We start from the raw sequence: 26,639 nt of genomic DNA on the forward strand, positions 1-26,639 counted from the left end.
TTCCTTTCCGCAGGCAGTCACTAAATCCCAACTCTGAAACCTCAGGAGATTTACCTTCAATCACCAGCAAATCATCTTTCTCCGCTTTTGTTTCCAAGGGGACAGGATGGCTGCCATGTGGGGCATTCTCTTTGTAATTAGCTAAAAGGCCCTGTGTCTGCCTGTCACATATAAATTCATGCCCACTGTAACAGGCCAAGTAGAGAAATACTCAAGGCTAGGAATAGCACGTAAAGAGCCAGAGCTGGATCTTTACCGGTAGTCACTGTCCTGACAAAGAAAATAGAGCCAGAATAAAAATCTGTGCATCACATAACATCAAGTAAGCAAAGCAAAGGAAACACACTGTCACGGCTAAGGTGAGCTGCTTCTGCACTGATGGCTCCACTTTCTCTGCTGGAGGTGAGCTTGGTGCTGTGGGATCCAGGGAGGTACACGGGCCAGCCTGGTGGAGGGAATGATAAAAGAGACCCTGGAGTTGAATCTCACAGTTCAGTAGGATTTGGCTGTGAGGAGGGTGTGCGCTGACCATTCAGAGGGAGCTGGAAACATAAAACTCAAGGGGAGACAGGAACTCCGAGCAGCTCAGAGGGAGGGCGAGGGCTAGGATTCCAGAGAGGAAGGCCAGACCGGATGGAAGGGTGTGACTTGCAAGTGAGGCGTGCAGGAAGGGTTTGAAGCAGAGGAACAACACAGAAGCACAGCTTATGAAGCTCACTCTGGTGGAGGAGCCTCAGGAGGGAAGAGAGGCCACAGGAGAGCCAGGAACCAAGGGCATTACCTTGGCATCCAGGTAGCGGAAGCAGACAGAACGGAACAGAGAGATGGCCAGTGAGATGCGGGGGTCATGGAGGTAACGGGCGGGAGGGTGTGTTTGGCCTCAAGGACTTCTGGCTTCGGCATCTGGAAGAACATCAGGTCCATTCATGGAGAAGTAGCCCATGACGGGGAGCAGGTGGGCACGATGGGGTTGGAGGGAGGATGGAGTGCTGCCAAGCTCCACCGGAGGCGTGTTGCCCGGGAAGCTCCCCGTCCTTGGCTTCTGGTCACATGCTCTGCTTGGGCACGTGATCTAGTTCCATGTGTTTCGGTAGTTGCGACACCCTCTGTGCCCCCATGGAACCCCTTACCTGAGGGGACATAGCAGAACTGGGAAAACCAGTCAGCTCTTGTTACAGTAGTTTAGTCACTGTTGTGTCTGACTCTTATGATCCCATAAACTGTAGCCAAACTCCTCTGTCCATAGGATTTCCCAGGAAATCCAACTGCCTCCAGTATTCTTGACCTCCCTCCTCAGTATTCTCTTGACCTTGCCAACTCAGGAATTGAACTTGCATCTCCTACATTGTCAGGTGGATTCTTTACCACTGACCCAGCAGGGAAGCCCATCAGCACTTAGTATTTTCTGAATCACATCAACGCAAAGGAAAATGTGAACGCAAAGCACTCTGTGAAAATGCTATGTGCTACATGAGATTAAAAAGGCGACAACCTTCTTAATCCTAATATAAAAAACTATAATCATTTTTGTTCCATGAGGCAAAAACTATAGTCCTGTTATAAATTCTGAAAGAGTTGACTGGTGGTAATCAATTTTTGCTACATTAGTAAAAGCATCAAGATCCAGGTAGCCAACCAATAAATAATTAATAGTGCCTACCATGTGGAAAGGCATCTAGGAGATGCAAAGATGTGTGTGATAGACCACATCCTCAAAGAATTTGTAATTTTAATGGGCATTCATGAATACAAATAGCTATAGTTAAAGGTGTATATTTCACAAGAACTGCTAGTCAACTGTCAGCACAACCCCAGATGGAGAGATTAACTCTGACAGGGGTAGTGAGAAACCATGAGGGAGTTAACAGGGCTAAGTTCACTGGGGTTGAGGTGCTTTATGGACCTTTGAGCACAAGTAGGATTTCATTCTAAGTGCGACACAGAGTCTTTCTGCCTCCATGAAAGAAAAAGGTCACTATCAAGTGTCAAGTATATACATTAGGTCAAATCACATGAAACAGCCATTTTTACAGGTTAAAACATGGTTGAGGGGGTTCCCTGGTGGCTAGGTGGTAGAGAATCTGCTTGGCATTGCAGATTTGGGTTTGATCCTGGTCCAGGCAGATCCCACATGCCATGGCGCAGCTAAGCCTGTGCACCAGAACTATTGAGTCTGTGTTCTGGAGCTCAGGGGCAGCAACTGTTGAAGTCCATGTGCCCAGAGCCCAAGCTCTCCAACAAAGGAGGCCCTGCAATGAGAAGTTCACATATTGCAACTAGAGAGTAGCCCCCACTTGCCACAACTAGAGAAAAGCCGGAGCAGTAATGAAGACCTAGCACATCCAAAAATAAAATTAATAAATAAATAAAATCTAGGTTTAAGAAAACAGTTGAATATTGGCAATTTCATGGAGCTCAATATTATCATACTATTTGACCTGAGGCCTCAGTTCCAAAAATCTCTAACACTTGCTCTGGATCCCGAAGCCTGCTGGGGAGGCTTTGCCTAGTGAGGTACCAGCATCCTCTCGTCCTTCATATCCTGAGGGAGGTATTCCCAGGAGCCCACTTATTTCACTGGAACAAATTCACTGGAGGCCTATGGACAATTTGGAAAGTTCACTGGTGGCGTCTACCAGACTCTTATGGACAATAAATGATAATCAATACAATTAGGTCATGATCCTGATGGCAAATGTCCCTGGCAGCTCTTGCATCTGAAATTCTCACTAAAACCAAGGCTCTTAAGTTTCAACAGCTTCTAAGAAATCCACATTAATTCCCTGTTCAATCTTTTGTGCAGGAGATTAATCATGAGAACATCACCATCGTCCCAACTCTACTCTGCTAAAACTTGCCCAGGGCTGAAGAGTTTGAGCTCAGACCTGCATCCGCAGGAGTGTCCTCTAAGGCCAGGCTGAGTCAGGCTTTTTGAATCACCCGTGGCTTTTGGAGCCAACTGATTTGATGTGGTCCACTGATGGGAACGCAATGATTCCCGGAAGTTGAGGTCATGAACTGGAGCATATTTTAAAAACTGTATTAGAAAACCATTTCAGCATCCGGGTGGAGTTGAGAAAAACAATTTTTCTGATAAATAATTGAAGTAGTTACATTTAGGCCCTGCCCAGGATTGTGGGTTCAACTACAGCATGAAGATGAAATTATTATGCACAGCTCATTTAAATTCACCGCTCAGATGGCCTTGTTTTTATTTTTTTTTTAAAGGGACAGTGTCTTTCTGGAATTAGAAAAAAAATTACTCTGAGAAACTCAAAGATCCCAAAAACATTTTCAGACGTTACTTCATTGGCCCTGTAGCCCTTTCATGGCTCCTGTTTGGCTTTGTTCAGAAGCCGAGGTAAAGTACAGACTTGAGCCAAGGTCACCCCAGCACTGGCCGAGATGTACCTCAAAGTGGTTGGTGCCCGATGTGATCGTGACAAAGAGAAAACACAGCCTCAGCAGCTTGGATTAGCCACTGCATTCCTTCTGTGAGCAAGAGAGAAAGGAAAATACAGTTAGAGCTGATTTTAGTGGTTGGACAGTTTGGTGAATGGAGCCCGGGGTCTGTGGGGGCCCCCAGCCACCACCCTACATGGGCTGGACAGACAGTTGGGGCTTGGGTCAACAGGTCAACAAGATCAGTCCGAGGTTCTGTTCCCAAGCCATGGTCCAGCTTCCTGCTTCTACTCAAAAAGACATGAATCCCAAGGGGGCGAAGGCCTCTTCCAAGGTCATAAAGAGTTGGTGGCTCGCCAGTTCTCTTGGTTCCAAAGGACTGGGTAAGGGGTGAGGGGGAAATTGAATGGGTAGGGGAAGGAAGAGAAAAAGGGAAGAATGGAGACAGAGGGACAGAAGGAGAAGATGACATGTTGGGAGAGGAGATGCTTTCATGTCCCTGCAGTGGCCTGTGGCCTGCTGACCACCTGTGGGAACAAGCACCTTGGGAGGTGGCTCAGGACCCCCGGAAGCAGGGACCTTGGCGCTGCCCCTGCAGGAACGGAAACACCAGGAACTGAGTGCCACCCCATCCCAGGCCTGTGTGCACGTTACCTCCTGCAGGAAAAGTGGGGGGCTGGTTTTATAAATGACTGAACGCCTCCACTCCGTGTCTGCTACCGCAGCCAGGACTGCATGGGGCCCAGCCCTCCCTGCACCCACACACACCCTCCCACGGACACGTGTGTCACAAATGCCCACAGGGCTCCCTGGGTAGAGGAGCCCTGAGCCTGCAAAGCAGGGGGGTGTTGATCCTGGTCAACATGGTGGTACTTTTCCTCTCTGCTTGTAATCACAACGAAGACTCTCCCATATCGTTTGAAAAACAAACCAGATCAAGGCAGCTGGGAGGGCAGTGACATCATCTTCTCCAACACCCTGGCCCCACACATCCGTGACTTCCCGGGACTGAGTGTGGTTTTTAGAGGGAGAGGACAGTGTTTCATTTGTTTTTCAGTTGAGCGGCAAGTGGTGAAGGTTTTTTGGCCTGACCAGACCTGAAGGAATGGTAGGCCCATCCTGAGCTTTATGCCACAGCGCACTGGCAGCACTGGTGGAGGACCCCCCGTGGGTGACAGATGAGGGGCCGTCCAGGACCTGCAGGCAGCATGAAGCAGCAGAAGCAGCAGAGCCTCTGGCATCACGCTGCCCACCACCCTTTGGAGTTACAGCAGCACTTCTCCTACAGGCGTGAGAGACTTGAGGTTCACGTGCACATGATTGCAAAAGGGAAGTCCTCTGGGCGGGCATCATGATGCGGAGGGCCCTGCAAGGACATATTCGGTATTCCTTCGCTTATTAAATGTTTTTCCGCGTAGTCAGTCGTTCAGTTGTATCCAACTCTTTGCAGCCCCGTGGACGATGGCCTGCCAGGCTCCTCTGTCCATAGGATTCTCCAGGACAGAGGAATTCTGGAGTGGGTTGCCATTTCCTTCTCCAGGGGATCTTCCTGATCCAGGCACTGAACCCCGGTCTCCTGCACTGCAGGCAGATTTTCACTGTCTGAGCCACCAGGGAAGCCCTAAGTGACTCCCAAATAGGCCATGCCGCCCCAAGGTAGAGGGTCCCCTGATTGATGTCTCTTCTCTGGGGCTTCAGGGAGCGGTGCTGACAGCTCGGCTCCCCTGTGGGCTGAAGTACAGCAGAGATCTGGGCACAGGTTAAAACGAGGGCAAGAGACAAAACAGGAAGTCTGCACGCGCCTGGCAGGCAGGAAACGGGAGCTTATCTTCTATTCCTCCTGCTTCCCGGGGCAGGACCCACATGGAGGATGCGACAACCCAGATTCGTGGCTAGTTGGTGGGAAGAAAGGGTGAGCAGAATGGGCGTGTTTCCTGGACGCCTGTCTTGTGTGCAGGGAAGGCCCTGCTGGTCACTACACTCTGCCTCCCTTTCACAAAAGATGCACTGATCCTACTCCTGCCCATATGATATTTATGCTAAATGTTCCTCTGCAGCCCTGAACATCCCAGCTCAATTTTTGTGGCTCAACATCTTGCCTGTTCTTCTTACTTTGTCTCCGAGCTCTGATGACTGGGCAGTGACTGATTACTGATGACTGACTTCCTAGGGATGTGTCACACCTCAAAAGGAGAGAAAGAGGGCTTGACTAAAGGAAGCTCTGCCACGCTCTCCTTTCATAGAACAAGCAGGAAGTGGAGGCAGAGACACAGTGTTTGGAAATAGATCAAGCAAAGGGAATGGCCTGGAAAATCACCTTCCATTTGCCTTCAGAGGCTGTTAAGCATGAAAAGAAATTCCCAAAGGAAGAGTGAGGTATCTGTCCCCGCCCATCTCTGCAGACAGCCTAGATGCTCAGTGCTCTGGAATGATTCAGGTGGGTGGCCCCCACGAGGGCAGGGAAAGAAAGAGGCTACCGCGCACACTTCCTCCACCCATCAGCGGGCGCCCCTCAGCCTTGAGTTTTGTTGTTCCAGCCAGACTTAATCAGGACAGAGACTGTATTGGAGCATCATTTCTCACGTACTAGAAGTAACTTCATCAGCATTACCAGAATCTTCCTGGTGCATTGAAAATAATGTCCCAGCTTCTCCACACTTTCGAGGAATGAATGATATGAAGGAAGAGGTGCCTGCCCGTTAGGCCACCACCCGGATTGTAATATTTATGTCAAATGTTCCTCTGCAGCCCTGAATATCCCAGCTCCATTTTTGTGGCTCAGCATCTTGCCTGTTCATCTTACTTTGTCTCCGAGCTCTGATGACTGGGCAGTGCACCTATTAATCTTAAATGAAATCGAGTCTCCGCCACTTCCATTTGAAAAAGAAATCGCTTTGCCTATCCCATTTGATTCCACAGCATAAAATATGTATGATTCCTCTGGCCCCTCCACTCCCCTGGCTCCCATCGATTCTTTCAGTAGCACTGAGCACTCACTGGAGGGAAGTACTTCCTGTCCATCAGGGATGAGCCCAGGATGACAGCATCCCCAGGGTCCAGCTGCTCCTTGTCTGCTGGGTCTGCAGCAAAGCTCCTGCTGCTCCCACTGGGGGTTCTTGAGGGTTTCCAGGCCACTCTGAAGATTGCTGTCCCTGGGGCTCTGGGTCCTGATTTTGCTTCTTATTTCGTACACCTGCTACACACAAACACTACAGACATCTTCTGTGACTTCCTAAAGAACCCGCCTGGCAATGGAGGAGACATAAGAGACTTGAGTTCCGTCTTTGGGTCAGGAAGACCCCCCGGAGAAGGGCATGACAACCCACTCCAGTATTCTTGCCTGGAGAATCTCAGGGACATGGTGGGCTACAATCCATTGGGTCGCAAAGGAGTTGGACATGACTGAAGCGACTTGGTACACATACACATACATACTCTGTGACTCCAGGGACTGAGTCGGCCACCGGGGGTGTGGCTGTGGAAATACGAGGGCTGGGATCACTAAGCCGCTTGGCTGACCCCAGGGTGGTGGGTTCTTCCAGAAGAGAAAGCACCCACAGCACCCACATTGCTGTTCTTGAGTCTTCCTCCTGCCTTTCATAAGTAACTCCTGCTGGTCTTTGTACATTACTCCTGACTCCACTATACATCAACACAGAGTAGGTGTTCAATAAACCCTGAATGTGTGGGTTTATGCTCAGTATCCTCCGCATTCTATTTTTGCATCTTCCTAGCATCCCAAGTTGAAGAAGGCAATGGAAACCCACTCCAGTACTCTTGCCTGGAAAACCCATGGACGGAGGAGCCTGGTAGGCTGCAGTCCATGGGGTCGCTAAGAGTCAGACACGACTGAGCAACTTCACTTTCACTTTTCACTTTCATGCATTGGAGAAGGAAATGGCAACCCACTCCAGTGTTCTTGCCTGGAGAATCCCAGAGACGGCGGAGCCTGGTGGGCTGCCGTCAATGGGGTCGCACAGAGTCGGACACGACTGAAGCGACTTAGCAGCAGTAGCAGCAGCATCCCAAGTGTTTTCCCTAAGAAAGAACACCTCCCTCTCCTCCCCTAGCCCACACCATCAAAACATAACTGTCAGGTATCCCAAACTCTCGAACTCCTGCACTTTGCCAAGTGTAATTAATTGCTGTGCAGTGGTTCAAAACAAGAGTTTTGGAGTAAAACAGACTTGGGTTCAAATCCTTGCTCTTACAATATATCCACGGAACCTGGGACAAGCTATGTAACCCCCTGAGCTCTTATCTAGGAAGCAAGGATAACAATAATGACTAATCCATCAAGTTGTCACTCATATAGCAGAGATTTTATGAGATGTTGCAAAAAAAGAGGTCAGCCAAGCACATCCTACATGCCCAGTACATGTTGATTATTACAGCCACTGCTTTTCTTGAGTTAATCCATGTAACCAGGGGACATTTGACCTTTACTGAACATCCCATAGGCCAACTGTGCCACAAGACTATGGGGACAGCACATAAGTTAGTGGTGGACATTTTATTCAGCCAGAGGGAGAGATGTGAGGGTAAGTGATACTCTGGACAGACACCTCTTAACCCCAGCAATGGAGTGTTGCCTCTTCCTGTCCTGATTGAGGAAAGCAAAAATCAGAAGCCCTGATACTGGGCTGAAAGGTAAGCTGAGTTTGTCCAGCTCCTCCCTGTGCCAAGAAGGCAGAATGGGGAAGAGACAGAACAAATGGAAATCTGATTCTGAGTCAGTGGGGCCCATGTCAGTCATGAAGTTATTTTAAGTGATGGCAAGAGGAGTTGGGTTGGAGGTGGCTTTGATGTATTCTCTGCCCTGAGAAAAGCTGGAGAACATAAAAGAAATAATTAAAAGTCACTCCAGCTAATCTGGTATATTCCCCTGAAAGCTCACCAACAAGGCTCTCATTTGCTGTACAAATGTCTACCGAGCTGAGATGGAGCCCTTCCCGGGGGGAACCCTGAGAGAGGCATTAGCTGTGCCCCTCACCAATGTGAAACTTCTGGGTCCTCTGGGAAAGGGCTCAACAAACAGAGTTGTTTAATGCAGCTTCATTTGCCTAACCAGTGTCAGCACGTTATTGCTTTAGAATGCATTCTGCAGGGCCAGGCTGGCACTTTCTCCATCTGTTTACATTTAGGATGGGACTTGCTGCCAAAGATTCGAGTTCCCTGGATTGTGGAATCCAGAAAGCACAAGCCAAAGGCTAGAAATAAAACCAGATTGAAAAACTACTCATAGCTTAGTCGGATCCACAAGGACCAGAATTTTCCCTTAGAGCATTCAGTCCCAGAGAGGAGGGTCTTCATGGTAGAAAACCTGAGTGGGCTTTGCAAGGTCCCTCCCCAAGTTTACTCCACCACCATTGGCCCAGGGACTCCTTCAGGTTGGTCAGGATGTGTTGAATTCTTCTTAGTTATCCCACCCTGGTGTCTGGGCTTAAGAAACACTGATAGGTGGAGTGAATAAATGGATTACAGTCAGTTCTTTATGATGGTTTTCAAACATGACTACAAATTCTTTGACAGTCCTCCATTGAGAAGTAACATCGGTGTTCTCTCCCCTTGAATCTGGATGGGATTCTGACTGTTTCCACAGTCCTAGTTAAGCAGAAATGACACTTGGGTGATTTCAAAGCCAAGCAGCTTTTGCCTTTGTTCCTAGAACCACATGTGAGATGTCCAGCCACCCTGAGGCTGCCGTGTTGGAGAAGCTGATGCAGTGATCACCTGAAGACATCTCAGCTATACCTGGAGAGAGGTGCACAACCTGGCCCTAGACATCAGCCATGATGACGCCTGCTGCTGGTTCCAAGATCATGTGAGCTCCTTCCAAACCTCTGGATCTTCCCCACAGCCGAGCAGACACAGACCGCTCTATGCCCCGGCTGAGTCCCTGACCCACAGAAGCCAAAAGCATCGTAAAACTGTGCTTGCTTGTTTCACCCCATGAGGTTTTAGGGTATTTTGTACATGAGAGTAGATGAACATAACATTCTTCAAGACACAAGGCAGGAGGCTTGTGCTACACCATCCCTTCCCAGTTGGCAAAAATCCCTACAGTCAGGAAGTTGATTTTAAGAAAACTTAAATGGTCTCTTCAAAATGAAGCCCATAACTTCTTTATTTGACCTCCAAAGAGATGGGTAACAGCTGGTTCCCACTCACACTTTATCATAGGACTTTATGTCCTTGAAGATATTAAGAAGCTTTTCAGCTTTTTCCTCTTTGGGTCAAATGCTCTGAAATCTTTGCAGATCCTTTCATCTTTCTTCATTTTACCTTGTATCTGTCATCCTCTAAAAACAGATGCCAACAGCTTTTTTAAAGAGATGGAGAACACCATCGTGAAATGAGAGACTTTGATCAAAATGACAATCCTTTTGGCATTTAAGGCACTTTATAACATACAAACCATTTTCACCTGTAGAATCCCCAGATTCCCATAACCACCCCTTGACATGAATGAGATGTACATTTATTCCTCCTTCTTAAAGTGAGGTTCCTTTCTCAGACTCGTGCTTGCTGAGATGAGAATAGAAAACAAACCTCCTTAAGTTGCAAGTCTATGAATAAAGACAGAAAGGAAATGAAAAGAAGATGATCTTCTGCAGTGCTTAAATAGCAGATTATTTTCTCTTTAATTTTCATTTATTATAATTTTATCTTTTCAATACACAAAATCAGAACATTTAAAAAAAAGAAATTATAGGTCTTTATAAAGTGTTTGAACAGTGTTGACCTATTTTGAACTATGTCATTTTTAAACATGGGCTTCCCTGGTGGCTGAGGGGTAAAGAATCCGTCTGCCAATGCAGGAGACACAGGTTCAGTCCCTGGGTTGTGAAGATCCCCTGAAGGAGGGCGTGGCAACCCAATCCAGTGTTCTTGCCTGGGAAATCCCATGGACAGAGGAACTTGGCAGGCTATACAGTCCATGGGGTTGACTTAGCACGCATGCATGCATTTTAAACATAAAGAACTCAAATTGTGGGCACAACAGAAAATTGCATAGTAAATGATCTTCTCATTGCTGTCATTGATTTTCATTTTTATAGTTCTAGAAGAATGGTAGAAAATGTGTTATGGTCAGAATTAGAAATAGAAATATATTGCATATCACTGGAGTAGCCTAAAAAAATGTACATGTATTTGTCCAGTTACCAATTGCCAATGTATTCTTTTACATAGATAACATTAAGTATTAGGCCATGGAGAAGCAGTAGGATTTCATGAGTTCCATGCGACATCTGACATCTCCATCAACAAGGCACTTGAGTGAAATTCCCACTGTATCTAGTCCTATGCTCGGGATAGAATGTAGCAAGCAAGTCAGGACATAATGGCCTGTGTCCCATGAAGCTGATATGTGTTCACACTTACTCTCAAGGTCAGACCTTTTGGAAGCCTTAATAAGGGCAACAGCTGGACAGGCTGTGTATGTCTAAGTCCTGAAGAGGGCAAAAGGAGGAGGAAGGTGTGGGTGATCAGAGAGAGGAGGGGTGAAGATGGAATAGAAGGTGGCTGAAGCCAGTTGTTACTCCTATTTAGTAACGTAAGGCTACAGTCTCAGGACCACATCTAAAAAACAGAGTGAAGAGACCCAATGGGACACTGTGCCATGTTAAGATGGCAAAGATCACGTCATTCTCCATGGTGACCCTCAGACAGACCCAAGGAAACCTGATTCAAATCTCTGCTGGAGGGCTGGCAGGGAGTTCAGAATCAGTATATCTATCAAGTCTTCCAGGCAATGCTGAGCCACACAGAAATGAGTGGTTCACCTGTCATCAACAACTCAAAAAACAAAAAACAGTAACAAAAAGTAATGTGAGTCTCAGAGAGGTTCTCTTCAAGGGCAACTAAAATAGTCACACTGGAACCTCTGACTCCGGAAGCAGAGTCTTTTCTTCATCACCTCAACCTGAGGGCGAGTCTTTGCACTTCCCTGAACCTCAGCGTCCTTGTGCATAAAGTGAGCTGACCAGTTGGACTACATCAGCCTTGAGAGCTCTGTCATGTCTGATGTTTGACGACGGCTTGAATGAAACAGTTGGCCACATCCAGGTCACCTGGAATTAGGCTGCCATTTTGGATCAGAGAAACTTGTTCAGACTTTGGGCCAAATGGTCTTCTAGTGGTCTCTGAAGTCCCCAGGAGGGAGGACTAAGCCTACGGCCCACGTATTTCGAGATCTAGTTGAGTTCTAGTTGGCACTCTATCCAACGGATCTTGCAAAAGTGATTGCCACCAGCAACCCAGGTGCAACGGAAAGGATGTGGGTACAAACCCTTCAGACTTGGGTGTGTCGCTTTAGACCAGGCCAGAGCCATCAAAGCATCATGCTCTCCTCCACCCTTTCCGACTGCCCCGAGACTGGCACAGTGCTTAGTAAGAGCGAAAGTAACACTTGACTATCTGGGGGCCAACAGTCTTTTCTAGGTGGTTGAAAAATGTGCCAGACAGAGCTTCCACCAGAGAGAGAAACTTCACAGCCCAAAACAGAAACTTCTGCCGCCTGGTGTGCCAGTATCCAGGCCTGGCCCTGTGTTCCACTGGACCACGCTGCAACAAGTGATACATGTACATTTACCTGCAAGGTTTGACTGCAAATCCTTGTTTTAATCTGTCATTCCGAAATACGTAATGGCACTTAGGCCAGAAAGCCTTCTTTCGCCTAACCGTGTTTTAGAGATAAATTGGCAATGAGAGGAGCCTGCACTGTTGGGCGCTGTTTGTCAGCTGATTCTACTTATCAATTTATCAGTGCCATTCTGCAAGAAATAGTCTCCCGTTTAGAGATGACACTCCATACATAAGAGGGAATCTTTCAGTCTTACTCGGCTGCCAGCCTATTACATAAGAGAATGTGTCACCCAGCCTCAAATAAAGCAGAAAGGCTGTGTATGTAGGTGACACCAAAGCCAACATGTGCTTAGCCAAAAAGTGATTCAGTGCCTTCAGAATGTGGCTTTGCAGAATGAGATTCTGTAGGAGTCAGGGGTCGAAAGTGGGAGAGTGCGGGAGAGAGAGCTGACAGCTTCCTAGCTCTGGGCAAGCTGTTCTCAGTTACATAAGAGCAGGGAGGAGACACTGAAGGATGAAAACTCTCTTACCCTTAATCGCTCAAATCAGTTGCACTCTTTGACTTGACTATATGTGTCTGTTCCCCATCCCCTTCTGACTCCTTCCTTGGGCTGCAGAATGGGCTTAATTAGCTGGTTTGGTCATCAGTTATCAACTGTAACTGAGATAAATGGCAGTTAGGGGGTGGTGGGGAAAGGGGTCCCATCTGTGAAGTCTCAGTGGCTCTCCAAACCAGACAATTAATCAAGAGCAAAGGAAGTCAGACTTCCCTGGTGGTCCAGAGGCTAAGGCTTCATGCCCCTGATGCAGGGGGCCTGAGTTCAATCCCTGGTCGGGGAATACGACGTGCCACAACTAAAACTAAAAAAAATAAATATTTTCTTTGGAAAAAAAAAAAGAGCAAAGGAAGACCATGGGCGGTTTTCATTCAAAGACAGCAAAGCAGCCTTTTTGAGAATGCCTCAGCATAATGCAGAAACCCTGAGGTACTTTCTAGGTCTGTCTGGCTCTGGACTGAACGACTTATGCCATGTATTAATAGTCTCTCTGGATCTGTCTTTTGAAAAGCGAGGCTAATACATGTCTTCTGCAGAAAAGTACTGGTGAGGAATAATAATGAATTATTAAGAAGCCCTTTCCAGTATCAAAGTGGTGATGTAGCAATAATGAGCTTTGACCAGAAGCCATCTGTTTCGTGGGGTAGATGCTTTAATTGCTCCTGTTCGTCATTAAACTGGTGCTGGAGTTGCAGGAGGGCCGAGGTAAGAGCTTAGGTGGTCTTGTGAGGCGGTCGAGCGTGGGCTTTTGCAGACGTGCAACACTGCCCTCTATCGGCAACAGGCGTATTCACACGCCTCTGAAGCCGACCAGCCCTTCATCCACAGCTGAGCAGCCCTGTCCCTCAAAGCGGAGGTCGAAGGAGATGATGGGGGGCCGGGGGGGGGGGGGGAGGGGGCTGCTGGTGTGCAATCCCCCGTGACCAGCCCACTGCAGCGGAGGGCTTCTGCTTCACAGAGTGTGGTGCGTGTCCATTAGAAAGCTGCTGAGCAGAAGTCTTATTCCCTGGGATTTTAAGGAGCCACATTTCTCAGTATTTGACATCCATGGGACATTTGGCAAATGGAGTGCCAGATGGAGCTCCTGGCTCTATTTTCTGTAAGACACTTGAGAGTCAGAACCCTCTGGATGTTTGCATTCGGTAGGCTTGCTCCTGGGAGGGCTGGCCATGGCTCAGTGGACGCTGGGCATCCTGCAGCGGCCTGCCGAATCAGGGGAGGTCTAGGGTGCCTGTGATGCTGTGGGATCAGGGGAGGTCTAGGGTGCCTATGATGCTGTGGGAAAAAGCACGGTCGCCATTGACCCCAACATGCTGACGTTTACTTCCCTTGTAGTGCCTGACTTTCTGCCAGCCACCACAAGAAGGCAAGTGGTAATTGAGTACCATCTTCCCAAGCCTCCAAAAGGGCCAGCATCAGTGCCCCCATTTCACAGATCAGAAAACAGAGGCTCAGGATGGAGAAGGACTTGCCCTCAGTTCATGGTACACGTGATCAAAACCATACAAACACAGGAAAGTGATTACATCTCAGGCTTCTCTTGAAGCTCAGCAGTGCCCCCCCACCCCCCGACACACACACACTATACATGACCACGTGTTCATATAGAAATTATCTTGGTGATTTGGTGTTCATCATAACTCACAGTCATGTGAATCACAGCCCAGGATTATAGTCCTTTGAAATTGCTTTATTAATCACTGTATTTGTGAAGGCTTAGAGAAGAATCTCAGTGGTGATATTCTGAAAGCCTTTGATAAGCTCAAAGTTGTCTTGTAATTATAACGAAGGGATTGAGTCCATCAACAATGATTCTCTGAGAATGAACGTTTGGATTTCTTCTTCCCCTGCCGTTGCCAGGGTCTATATTCAGGCTGGTAGATGTCAGGTAGCTTTATTAAACTGGTATGATACCGCATGGCTGTGGTTCTTTGTCCTTTGCAGTGACTATTTAAAATTCTAGAACCGTGATTCATCCCAGAAGAGTTTTCAACTCATATTGTACAGTGACTAGAAAGAGTTTGGGACTCAGAGTGTTGTGAAGCGGGCATGGCCCCGTCCTTCTGAAGTTTGCATGCTGCTATTTTTACAGATGTTCTCCTGGGCTCCCACCTTAATTCAGGTCAGGGGAGTTACTGGGAAATGAGACTGCATTTCCTCTGTGTCCCCTCTCCCTGCACGGTTGACTTCAAGAGCAGATATGCTCCGCCAGCCAATGCCTGAGTTGTTTAATACCTCAACCCGAAGATGCAGTTGTTACCTGTCTTTGCTGGCTCGAGAAAAAGGGCTGCCTCATAAATATTTGGGGAGTTGATCTGTATTTCTGGGGCATCTTACCTTTGCCTGGAATGAGACAGTGATCCTTCCTTCCTTAAGGAAATGCAGGCTGCTCTTACAGAAGGATCTGTGACGTGTGTTTCAGCTTAAGATAATTTCTCACCAGGCCACACAAACTAAGCCGCCCTTCTTTTCTTCCAAAACAAAAACCTTTATCCCACATGACTCTTTCAACAACAACAAAAAAGAACATTTTCACTTTTTCAAGTAAAATTGATAATAATAATAAAAAAACAAAAATCTTCCATTTATATTTGTTAAGCTTCCCTGGGCTCCCCTATATTAAACTAAGTGAGTATAGTTTCAACAGATGTTAGCTGCAGAAGGAGTTTTAGAAAGAATCTGTTTCCACCTTCAGGTTAACATGGAAATCCATTCTCTTCATAAATACTTGCATGACCATGCATCCTGTCTTTAAGAGATTGTCCATTTCATTTCTGAAAAAACTCTATTAAAGCCTAATCCACAGGAAAGGGCTTTCTTTCACTGGACTTATATCTTATATGGGTTCCTTACGCATGTATTCACAAGAAAAAGGAGAGTAAACTACAAGACTCAAGAGTAGGCCGTTTCTGTGAAATGATAGCACAAGGAACAAAAGTTGATAGATTTGATCAACCTTATCAATTGTGAAAAGAGAAGTCTCACAGAAGGAGCCTTGGCAAACCCCCAAACTGATCCTTTCTGTGCTTGGTGATAGTCTAGAGACAGTTGTGGAATGTGGGATTTTGGTCTAACTCAAGCACAGAATAACGTGAGCACACACCCAAGTTAAGTGAATCTCTAGTGAATAGGTCTCCAAAAACCAAGCATAGGACTGTAATGAAAGCAAGTGTTGACAGACAAGTTATAACACACAGCCAGCCAATTTCTGAACACAGTGTTTTGGCTGACTAGCCTTGGACATGGGAAGAATTATGTTACTCAATTTACAACTTATTAAAGAAGCAGAGAAACCGTTGATACAGATGGCTGGTTCTATATCAAAGAAGACCAGGAGAGGTGATATTACAGAGCTTCTATTGAGCCCACTGTCAGGCAGTACTTAACTCACTTTTACCCATACCTAATCACTAGACAAGAATGAATTTTCAAAAGGTAGGAAGAAAACTAAAAGCCTGCAGTATTCTTGGTAAGCCAAGACGTTGCTCTCTTGTCATCTGCAAAAGCTTAGACATGCTGATAGAATCTGTTTCTTTCCTTAGGCAAGGCAGTAATGGATTTTTCACTCAGTTCCTGTGTCTCGAGGTCAGTTGCCTACAACAGGCAGGATGCAACGCTTCTGTGTGGGGAGGGGGCCGAATTGAAAATATATGATGATGCTTTATGCTGGTAGATGAAATCTGCCCCACAAATTCAACATAAAAACTACTACTGATTCACCAGAAGCAGCACACGGTTCCTTATGTACAGTTGACGAACATTTTTAACTGTCATCCCCAAAAATAGGCCCCAGCAATGTGAAGCAGGAGAAGAAAAGAGCCATCCCCCGCTGCAGAAAGAGCCAAAAGACTCATACTGTAGTCATGAGTTATGCCTGATTTTGGTAATCTTGCAGAGGCCTAATTTGCCTTGTCTACAGAAAGGGGAAACCTGGATTTCCCCAAGATTTGTTCAGCCCTTACGGTCTGTGATTTTATCTTCTTGGATGAATAACTACAGCACCTAGCAGTGCGAAACAAAAGCCATCAAAAAACCTTCATAAGCCTCAGGTCCATAAGAGGGCTTCTGGATAATATATTTCGGAAGACGAATAGGCTCTTAGTCCCCTCACTGCCGTGTGGGTGTGAATTAATCATCCCACCGCTGAGTCATCTCTGACCTTAGAGGGACTTAAATTTCTTTCACTCTTATCCCTTTGTAAGTGGTGATAACCTGTCTAACCAACTCCTTACCAACCAGATCTGACTCATAAGAATTAATTAATCTTACATTCTATTCTATGGAAGTAAATGTTCTAAACAGGTAACGAATGTGTGTGTGTGTTTTCTTTTAATCCTTTTACATTTGGGGGGGACGGGGGAAATCTTAGTTCCCCATCCAAGGATTGAAAGCAGGCCACAGCAGTGAAAACACAGAGCCCTAACCACTGGACCACCAGGGAACTCCCTATTTTTAAAAACAACAACATGTCAACAACCTATGTGGTGTCACACATAAGTTAAGCCATCAGAGAGAATATTTTGAGTGTACTCTGACTCATGAAGTAATTGCCAATTTTATTTACAACCACAAGTCTTCAGATTTTTTTCTGAATTTCAGACTACTTATCAGAATAAGTCAACAGCTTGGGTCGTACTTCCTTTTCTCTGCAAGAGGATTTCACATGGTGAGATGGGATTTCCTTTATTTAAGATGCTTGGAAAATCTGGAATGGTCTCGCTGATTCATTTCTGGAGTGGGAGAATCCAACCAAGAGCTGAAACTGACATTATGCATAAAGGATGTCTTTGGCATGGCAGTAATTTATACTTCACATGTGACAAGTTAATGCCAAGCAGTTGTTCAGTCCATGCAGAAGCGAATTTCATAGAATATAAACTCCTGAGTCAGGAACACCCTGATGTACTTCAGACCTGGGTAACAGGCCATGCTCACCTCCAGAATAGTTATATATGGGGGCAACTGCTGGGCGATTCACGAAAAACACAAACAGTTCCGTGGAACTTTCCCAGACTCTTCAGCTACTATTTGGTTTCTTTCCTCCTGTTTAATCTAACTCATCCATCTGGTGACCCATTTAGGTCAAATTTTCACATTTCAGGACAATAAATTGCATCTCTCACATTAATATCATCAGAACAAGATATGAAGCTATGGATGACATTTTTATTTGATGCTAATTCCTCCATAACTATTCTTCACCTTCAAAAACCCAGCCACAGCCTTTTTCTTTAAATTTTAAGTTGAGCTATAGTTGATTTACAATGTTGTGTTACTTTCAGGCGTACAGCAGAAGGTGTACATGTACATATTCTTTTCCATTTTAGGTTATTACAAGCTATTAAATACAGTTCCCTGTGCTATACAGTAGGTCCTTCCTATTTTATATATAATAGTGTATATCTGTTAATCCCAAACTCCTAATTTATTCCTCCCCTTTCTTCCCTTTTGGTAACTGTAAGAGTGTTTTCTATGTCTGTGAGTCTGTTTCAGTTTGGTCAATAAATTACTCTGTATCATTTTTTTACATTCCACAAATAAGTGATATCATACAATACCTCTCTTTGTCTGACTGGCTTCATTGGGTGTGATAATCTTTAGGTCCATCCATGTCGCTATAAATGGTGTTATTCCATTCTTTTTTACCCAACCATAATTTAGAGCAGAAAATAGAAGATTCAGGCCTTCTGTTTATCTTTAACACATTCAGTCAGGGATGGTGGGGTGGATTTTTAGTTAATTTCCCATAGGTACCCAAAATTGTGAAATATTTTTTCCCAGTACTATCTTTAAGAGCTAGTAAAAAAAAAAAAAATCCATTGTTACCCTGAGTTAACTGAGCCGTTTCTGCATCCAAAATGCGAATCTGAGAATCAAAGCATGGGGACCCCAGGGTAATCTTCCCACCACGGCAGCCTCTCTTCAGCAGAGGAAAAGTGGAAGGTGGCAGGGTTCCGAGGCAAACCAAAAACATGGCTGGAAACTGCGACTCACGAGGGAAAAAAGTTAAAGGAGCACATTTTCTAATCTTGGTCGGGAAAAGGGAGACGAGGAGTGATGCACTCTAAGTCATCAAGCGTGTGAAGGACCCTGACACACAGGCGATGGGAGGGCACGTCTGGAGAGAGGGAAGGCAAATGACAACGTGCGGGGTTGTCGGGGGCGGGGGTGGAGCAGGGACTGGGGTCGCCCTGAGCAGCGTCTCCTGACGGGGGCGGGGGGCGCTGGTACACACCAGAGCAGGTGCCCGAGGAGGCTGGGTTTGGAAACTAGGTAGCTCTTACCTGCTGGGATCAAAGCTGAGGGGACAACCCTGAATCAGCTCAGGAGACCCCTTTCAAGGGTAAGAATCTCTTGGCTACTGTGGGAGGAACATGAAGAAACAAAAAGGACTCTCAACTGACTCTCTTTATCCATTTCCTTTTTCTGTCAAAGCGAGAATTGTTTTTTTTTTTTTTTCTTTTCTGAGAGGATGTGTATCCTGAGGAAATTATTATTTTCTATTTGCTTTTGATAAAAATAGCGCTAACCGCTTCTGAGTTTTTAGCAGAAACCTCTGGCAGGGAGGATGGAAGGCTTGGGGCACTCGCTAAGGCTCACTTATAAGTCTTTCTCCAAGGTGTCCGTCCATCACGGGAGGCGTGAGAGGGCAGGGCCACTGTGTGCCAGCTTGCAGGAGCCCTGAGGATGTCAGTCTGTGAGTCTGTGTGGTTCTTACAGGGAAAAAGGAGAAAGGGGGGAATTTGAGCTCTCACAGAGCGGCTACCTGAGGGACTGGGCCCCCCAGCATTTCGGAGTACTGGGGAAAGCGAGAGAAGCTTTTCCAAGCTACTACACTTGCTTTCAGTCGGGTGCTTCTGAGAAAGTGGCACGTGTTTCTTATAAGCTTCCGGATAAAAATTGTAAAGACTTGCATTGCATCAAAACGTGGTTTTCACACTTATTGCTGTGGCCATCACAAGATTTTTACACTAATAAGAACATCTTGGGAGGAGGACCAAGAAAGAAATTTGAAGCCCTCTGCAGACTGTTCTTCCCACTCAGATGAATCTTTGCCCAGATGAGATCTGTTCCGCTCTGGTTGTTCCAATGCCTGAGGCCCCTTGTGCTATAGTTTGTTAAATAAAAATGGAGACTCGCCTACAAAAGAGCAGTACAGTCTTTCCAATAAAGAAGGACAGGAGTCTGTTGTGTCTCTTTTAAAATACAGAGTCAGTGGTAACTTCAGGATCGTTTCTACAGCCCTTTCTGAGGGAAGCTGAAGCGAGTGCCCTTGGGGAGTGATTATTATCTATTCTCTCCTAGTTGTTGTTTAGGGTACAATATGTAGTTTTCCCCTGGCAGCTGGGAAATTATGTTGTGGCAGGAAGGACATCATTTTGCCTGTCTTGAAAGGCTTTCCCCAAGGGATCTCAGGCTGAGGCTGTGTTGATAAAATGTACATATAGAGAAGAAAGATTTCTTTCTTTCTTTCTTCCTCTCCTTTTTATAATCTTTTGGTTACACATCTTTGGCAGGGAATAAACTAAATATAGAAATAAAGTAGAGAAGGAACACGAACATCTAATTTGATACGGGCAGGTTCTGCCTACATCGTGAGTAGACTAAATTAACGGCAATTTCTATATTACTGTTTCAGCTCCAAATGGAAATTGGCCCATCTGTAGATTGGAGCATCTTTCTGCAAATAAGCCAACTGAACTTCTTCAAAAGTGTGCATGCACACAGATCTTTCTACAACCTACTGTGTTATAGCCACAAATGGCTGGCTGAAATCCCCAAAGGAATGAGTTATCCTGCCTTCCCAGGCCTTCTTAACTCTCAAACATTGTGTCTCAGCTCTGTCTCGTCTCCCTACTAATAAAGTTCACTATTTTATATGGTGTAGTTATAGGCAATCACAAGCCATTTCAAGTTCCCATCCCTAAAGTTGCCTATGTTTTGGGTAGTTTGGGGCTACATTTTGCCTATGTTTTGGGCCAGTTATTCTCCATACAGGAAGGTAGCACCCAATTAACTGTGTATGGAGCCTTCTGTGAACAGACCAGCCTTCAGAAATGAGTGCAATAAAACTTATTCTTAGATGCTTTTTGGAGAATTAGTTCCTCTGACGTAAAGTGTTCCCCTTTTCTCCTCTGATATCTAGAATTAGTAGAGGAAAGTATATAGGCATTGTACTCTGGTATAGTTATGTTTGAATTTCAACCTACCATGTGTGAGCTGTGTGACTTTAAGCAAATTGCTTACCGTCTCTGAGCATCAGATTCCTCATCTGTAAAATGAGTGTTCTTATCTATTCCTTACAAAGTTGCTGTGAAGACTGGTTGAGAGGATGTAAGTTCCCTACATATGAACCTTCGAGTCTCAAACTTTCAAAGACGCAAACATGCGTTCGCCTGTCAATCACGTAGGTTAGTTCCCGTGTCTGGCGTACATTGTCATGTGTAAGCATCCTCTACAAGTGACTGTGCTTTTGTGTAGTATACTGTGCAGTACTGTATAGAGTACAAGAGTACAGTACCTTCATTTCGAGGCCAGGATGTACCCAGACATCACTGGATCGTTTTTCCAAGAAGGTAGATAGAATTGAATTGAGTAACAAACCAGAGCCTGTGCCGTCAGTGTCAGGCATGAGTGAAACTCCAGCTTGCCCTCCATCTCCTGTTGCTGATGACCCTTCAGCTCTACCATCTCCCACCTCCTCTCCCTGCTCCAGTCAGTAACTCTTCTTGCCTGTTCATTCCACACCAGACCCTGTATGTCAGCTGTTGTGCTGTACTATCGTACTTTTCAAGGTACTGCACTCTAAGTTTAAAAATGTTTTCTTTATTTTTTGTGTCTTTTTAAAATGTATTATTTGTGTGAAAACAATTATAAACCTGTTACAATATAGTACTATATAACCGATTGTATTAGTTGTGTACCTATGCTAACTGTTGAACTTATGAACAAATTGGACTTACAATCATGCTCTTGGATTGGAACTCATTCATACATAGGGGACTTACTATAATGAGACCCGTGACGCAGAGTAGGCACCTGGTACTTTTGGTCCATTGGTAAGGACATGCCCCACCCCTCAAACTGTAAGAAGATTCCTGGAACAAAATTGGAAAGAAAACTCACAAAAATACTAAGGAGGGATGGAGGCTGTAGACTGACACAATAGACTGCACCGAAACCCAGTCAATTGTTCCATCTTTTCTTCCTAATTTCTTTCTCTTACTTCCTGGCTCTTCTTGGGTTCCCAGAAGCAGAAACTGGTTTAACTTCTGAAACTCGCAACTCATTAAAATGATTCAATTCTTCTGCTCACTCTTTCCAAAAGAATTCAGAATGGCAATGACCATATGCTTTCCTAGCCAGTTCCCACATTAATGCCTTTCCTATTCTCTTTAGTAAAGAAAAAAAAAAAAAACCAACAAAAAAATGACCTCTGGCCGGATCCAACTGGAAGGCTGTTGCGAACTTCCTGGGCCAAGGTCGCCTGGGGTCAGGTACATTAATAGCCGTTCCCTCCTCTGAACTTTCCTGGGAATTTAAAAAACCTCCTGAATCCACGATAATGAGCTGTAAGGACCCTACCTCCTATTTCCGAAGAAGTATGGAATTTGCAGTTTATCTCTTCCTGCACTTTTCCTTCCAACTGCATCGGTGTATCCCTACACTACTCAATAATCTGGGGATTTGTTAAATCCCCCATTTGTACAAAATGTTTCCCATTGATTATATTGCTTGTTAAAACCAAGTCCTTTCTCAGGGAGGGCTTTGGGTGCATGCATGTGTGTTAAGTTGCTTCAGTCGTGTCCGACTCTTTGTGACCCTATGGACTGTAGCCTGTCAGGCTCTTCTGTCCATGGGATTCGCCATGCGAGGATAATGGAGTGGGCTGCCATTTCCTCCTCCAGGGGATCTTCCCAATCCAGGGATTGACCCTTCATCTCTTACATCTCCTATATTGGTAGGCAGGTTCTTGACCATTGGCACCACCTGGGAAGCCCAGGAAGGGCTTTGCTAAGAAGGTATTGATAGGTCCTCAAGTAATTGGCAGAGAAGGCAATGGCAACCCACTCCAGTACTCTTGCCTGGAAACTCCCATGGATGGAGGAGCCTGGTAGGCTGCAGTCCTTGGAGTCGAGAAGAGTTGGACACGACTGAGAGATTTCACTTTCACTTTTCACTTTCATGCATTGGAGAAGGAAATGGCAACACACTCCAGCGTTCTTGCCTGGAGAATCCCGGGGATGGAGGAGCCTGGTGGGCTGCCGTCTTTGGGGTCGCAGAGAGTCGGACATTACTGAAGGGACTTAGCAGCAGTAGCAGCAAGTAATTGGTATATTTACTGAACACATACTCCAAAGTACCATCTCAATGACTCCTCCTAACAAGTATCCATACTTCTGGACGAGGGACACCAAAGCCTGGACCATCACAGGAACCCGTAATGGGAGGATGCAGAACGAGCTCAGGCCATCTGATGTCAGAACCCAGACTCACTCCACTGTCTTCCCTGTAGGTTTCAGCTCAAACCATTCATTTTGCCGCTGTAACAGAGTCTGTATGGGTGTTTCAGAGAAACTAAACTAAATCATGAAATATACTGCTTTCTACTGTCTTCTAAGGGTTAAGTACAAGGTTACTTCACTTCTAAATCACACCTTCATTTACTTAGAACAGATGCCAAACTGAAGAAAATTCTAGAATTCCCAGAAAGCTGGCTTATTTTTTTTCTTTGAGTCAAATCACCATAGTATGTTTCTAAAAGTCAGTAATTCTTCCCCAAAGTTGAATGGGACCCCTAGGAATTTAAAGTCATTATTAGGCGCAAACCCCAGGAGCCATTTCCTTTCACTGTTGGATCGCAGTGCACAGAAATCGCCTCGATCTGGAACAGATAAGTTTTAGTGGCTTTCTACTTAGAGAAAACCAGCACAGGAATTGCATAGAAAATGTTAAGTTTCTATCCAGAGCAGGAAGTGATTTCAAAGCCAAATCCTAAATTCCTAAGCACTTTATTTTTACAGACCTTCTCTGGTTCTTGCTGGCTGACCAGTTCTGGTCTGTGTGCCCTCCTTCTGGGCCACATGGTGGTGTTGGTTTTGAAAAGCAAGTTCTATACCAGTTCACTTCTTCCTAAGCATTTCTTGCCAGTCCCCAGCTCCCCTGTCCCCGGGTTATCACAGTGGTGAGGGCAAAACCTTCATGATCCACAGCCCAGACCCAGGCTGCTTTTCCAATCTCTTCTTTACAGTCTTTCTGATCCACCTGCAACTCTGAGAAGGAGGGTATATATCTTCTTCCTTTCCACCTCTCTGAATCCTATCTACCCTCCTAAGTTCAGCTCTAATTAAGACAAACCTTCCTACAACAATCACTACGGTTGTTCCAGCAATCATCCAAGTCTGTGCTATGGTTCAGAACCGAGACAGCTGAAAGAGTAAGATTCAAGGCAGGGAGTGGAATAACACAAAGAGAACCATCTGTATCCACAGTTGTGTACGCAGCAATGCTGGAAGGCCGTGTACCATTTTGAAAAGGCATTGAGCTAATAAGGGCCTCATAAAAAAGCAAGAAAGACTGCAAGAGACTCAAGAATGAAGAAAGCAAAAATCCAAGCACAAAATATTTAAGGCTAAGACCAACATGTGGACCTGGAGAGAAACCTGATCATTGAGAGCACTGACCCCGGTCATAACGAAAAGGAACTGCAGGTTACAGAGGAAAACACGTCTGAGCGCCACGTGTCATCCACCACAGGTTTCTATGTAGTTTAACCAGCACATGATTGGCTCTTCCTGGCATGCTTAGTATCTAAACTGCTAAGTGAAAAATTCCTGTTGAATCCCAAGGATGGGAAATCTCATATGCTAGGAGCCCAGGTTCAGACACGGGTCCAGGGCACTCCATCAGGTGACTCCCACCTTCCCCAGCTGCTCCTCTGCAATGAAGACCTAGCAATTAGAGACACAGCTGGTATTACCCAACGAGAAGGAAGTAGACAAGACAGCCCCTGCATCCCTTTCTCATTTAGACAAACAGCAACATTCAGATGCTGATTAGATGCAAGAATGGGAACCCAGAACTGTGTTAACAATTCTTCAGTCCCTGGACCCATAAGATGATCTGAATCAGTCTGAGGACTGCAGAATTTCTGGAGATGGCCCCATATCTGTATGGTCTTTTGCCTGAAGACACTTTAGAAAATCAGACAGCTATGAGACAGATAGCTGTATCTCCATCCTGTATGTTTTTCTTGATTACTTTCTTTTTTTAAACTATGAACGTGTTGAAAGTGTTAGTCACTCAGTCGTGTCCACTTCTGCCACCCTACGGACTATAGCCCTCCAGTCTCCTCTGTCCAGGAGGAATTATCCAGGCAAGAATATTGGAGTGGGTAGCCATTCCCTTCTCCAGGGGATCTTCCTGACCTTGGGATCAAACCCAGGTCTCCTGCATTGCAGGAGACCATCTGAGTCACGAGGGAAAATGACTTTGTTTATTTATTTGTTTTTGGCTGTGCTGGGTCTTCATCGCTATGTGGGCTTTTCTCTCGGTGCAGCGAGTGGGGGCTGCTGTCTAATTTCGGTGCATGGGCTTCTCGTTTGTGGCGGCTTCTCTTGTTGTGGAGCATGGGGCTCTAGGGCATGTGAGCTCAGTACCTGTGGCTCCCCGGCTCCAGGGCACTGGCTCAGTATCTGTGGCACACAGGTGCGCGTGGGATCTTTCCAGACCAGGAATTGAACCCGTGTCTCCCACATTGACAGGCAGATTGTTCACTACTGAGCCACCAGGGAAGTCCTCCCTTTCTCTTTTTATAGCAATTGGCTGAGTGCCATGGGAAAAGCAAAGATGGAGGGACTGTAGTCTGTGTCCTAACGGTGCTTACAATATGACTGGCAAAACAAGGCACATTCACATACCTGGCATGTGCTGCCAGTTACGATTAAGTGCTAAACGAATAGGTGATCAATCAATGGCATGTCGGGGTGTCAGTCTGCACCCTGGTGTGCCAGCCACAGCTCAGTGCACTCGACATGAGTCAGGGTGCAGGGAGGCCACAGCTAAAAATGACTTTGCATATAATCTGGCAGAAAAGCAGCTACAGCATGGGGGAATGGGGAGGCCAGACACAGGAGGGGAGTCCTGCACTCCTTTCCATCTCCCACCTACTGGACCATCTGCCTGGACTGCCCCTCACTGCAGCCCTCTATAGAGAAGGATCCGCCTATCTCTTCCCATCCCCCACCTCATTACAGGGAAGAAGTGTATAAAGTTGTTTAAAAATTTCCTCTTGGCGCTTTTCAGTTCTGCTTTTTGGCTTTTTCTATCTCAAGCTCACTAAACATGATTTAAAATATTTTACCTTACCTCCTTATTCATTCAGCTCTTAAAAGTTTCCCTTCACCACCCATGTTTTATTATCAGCTCTGCATTCTAATCATGTTCCCAGCTGCAAAGACCATCACACAACCTTGTTTTAGCAATAGGTTTCTTTTCCTTTTATCTTCTAATTGGAATTTACCTTCAATATCTTCCAAGACTCCTTCCTGCCGACTCCCCATTTTTATTCCCTATGATTCACACCCTCTTATATTAAAGCTCTCTCCATTCAGGAAGCCAAACACTAGCTTTTTCTTCAAGGCTCTCTCTCTGCAGTTACTCATTTCTTAGAAAGGCCTCTCTCAGAACCTGAAATTCACTATAAAATGCACAGCTTAAGTTGTCAGGAAAACCAGCTAGTTTCTATAGGATGACGCAAGACAGAGGTCACCTTGATTCACCCATGGAGTAGACATCGATAAAGGAGGGTTGGAAGCAGAAAGACCAGAGTTTCTGTTCTACAAAAGAAAATTATACTTGATAATAGTGGGGTCTTATGTGTTTTTTTTTTCTGAAATAAGCAACTAAAAATAGAAATTTTGTCGGTTCCATGATTTGCCAGTGAGCAGTGTCCAGATGGGTGGAGAACAATTGACTATTCCACACAGAGAGAAAGACTAGTGTGAACATGTCCGCTCATGACTCAAGGACTCGCCGCAGATGACAGTCCCCAGCTGGAGGCCACGTGGGAACAAGGGGGAACTTGTGCAC

General features: G+C 45.7%; 1 long non-coding RNA gene across 1 annotated transcript in view; it reads left to right on the plus strand.

Annotated features, from left to right (window-relative positions):
• The window catches only part of LOC138417375 (uncharacterized), a 41,891-nt gene extending 29,025 nt beyond the window's left edge, over window positions 1-12,866 (plus strand). Inside the window, exon 2 of the long non-coding RNA XR_011248098.1 lies at window positions 9,071-12,866. This is a non-coding gene — a long non-coding RNA (uncharacterized lncRNA). The remainder of the gene's footprint in view (window positions 1-9,070) is intronic.
• The last annotated feature ends 13,773 nt before the right edge of the window (window positions 12,867-26,639 follow it).

The sequence above is a fragment of the Ovis canadensis genome, chromosome 13 (assembly GCF_042477335.2).
Source record: "Ovis canadensis isolate MfBH-ARS-UI-01 breed Bighorn chromosome 13, ARS-UI_OviCan_v2, whole genome shotgun sequence".
Lineage (NCBI taxonomy): Eukaryota > Metazoa > Chordata > Mammalia > Artiodactyla > Bovidae > Ovis > Ovis canadensis.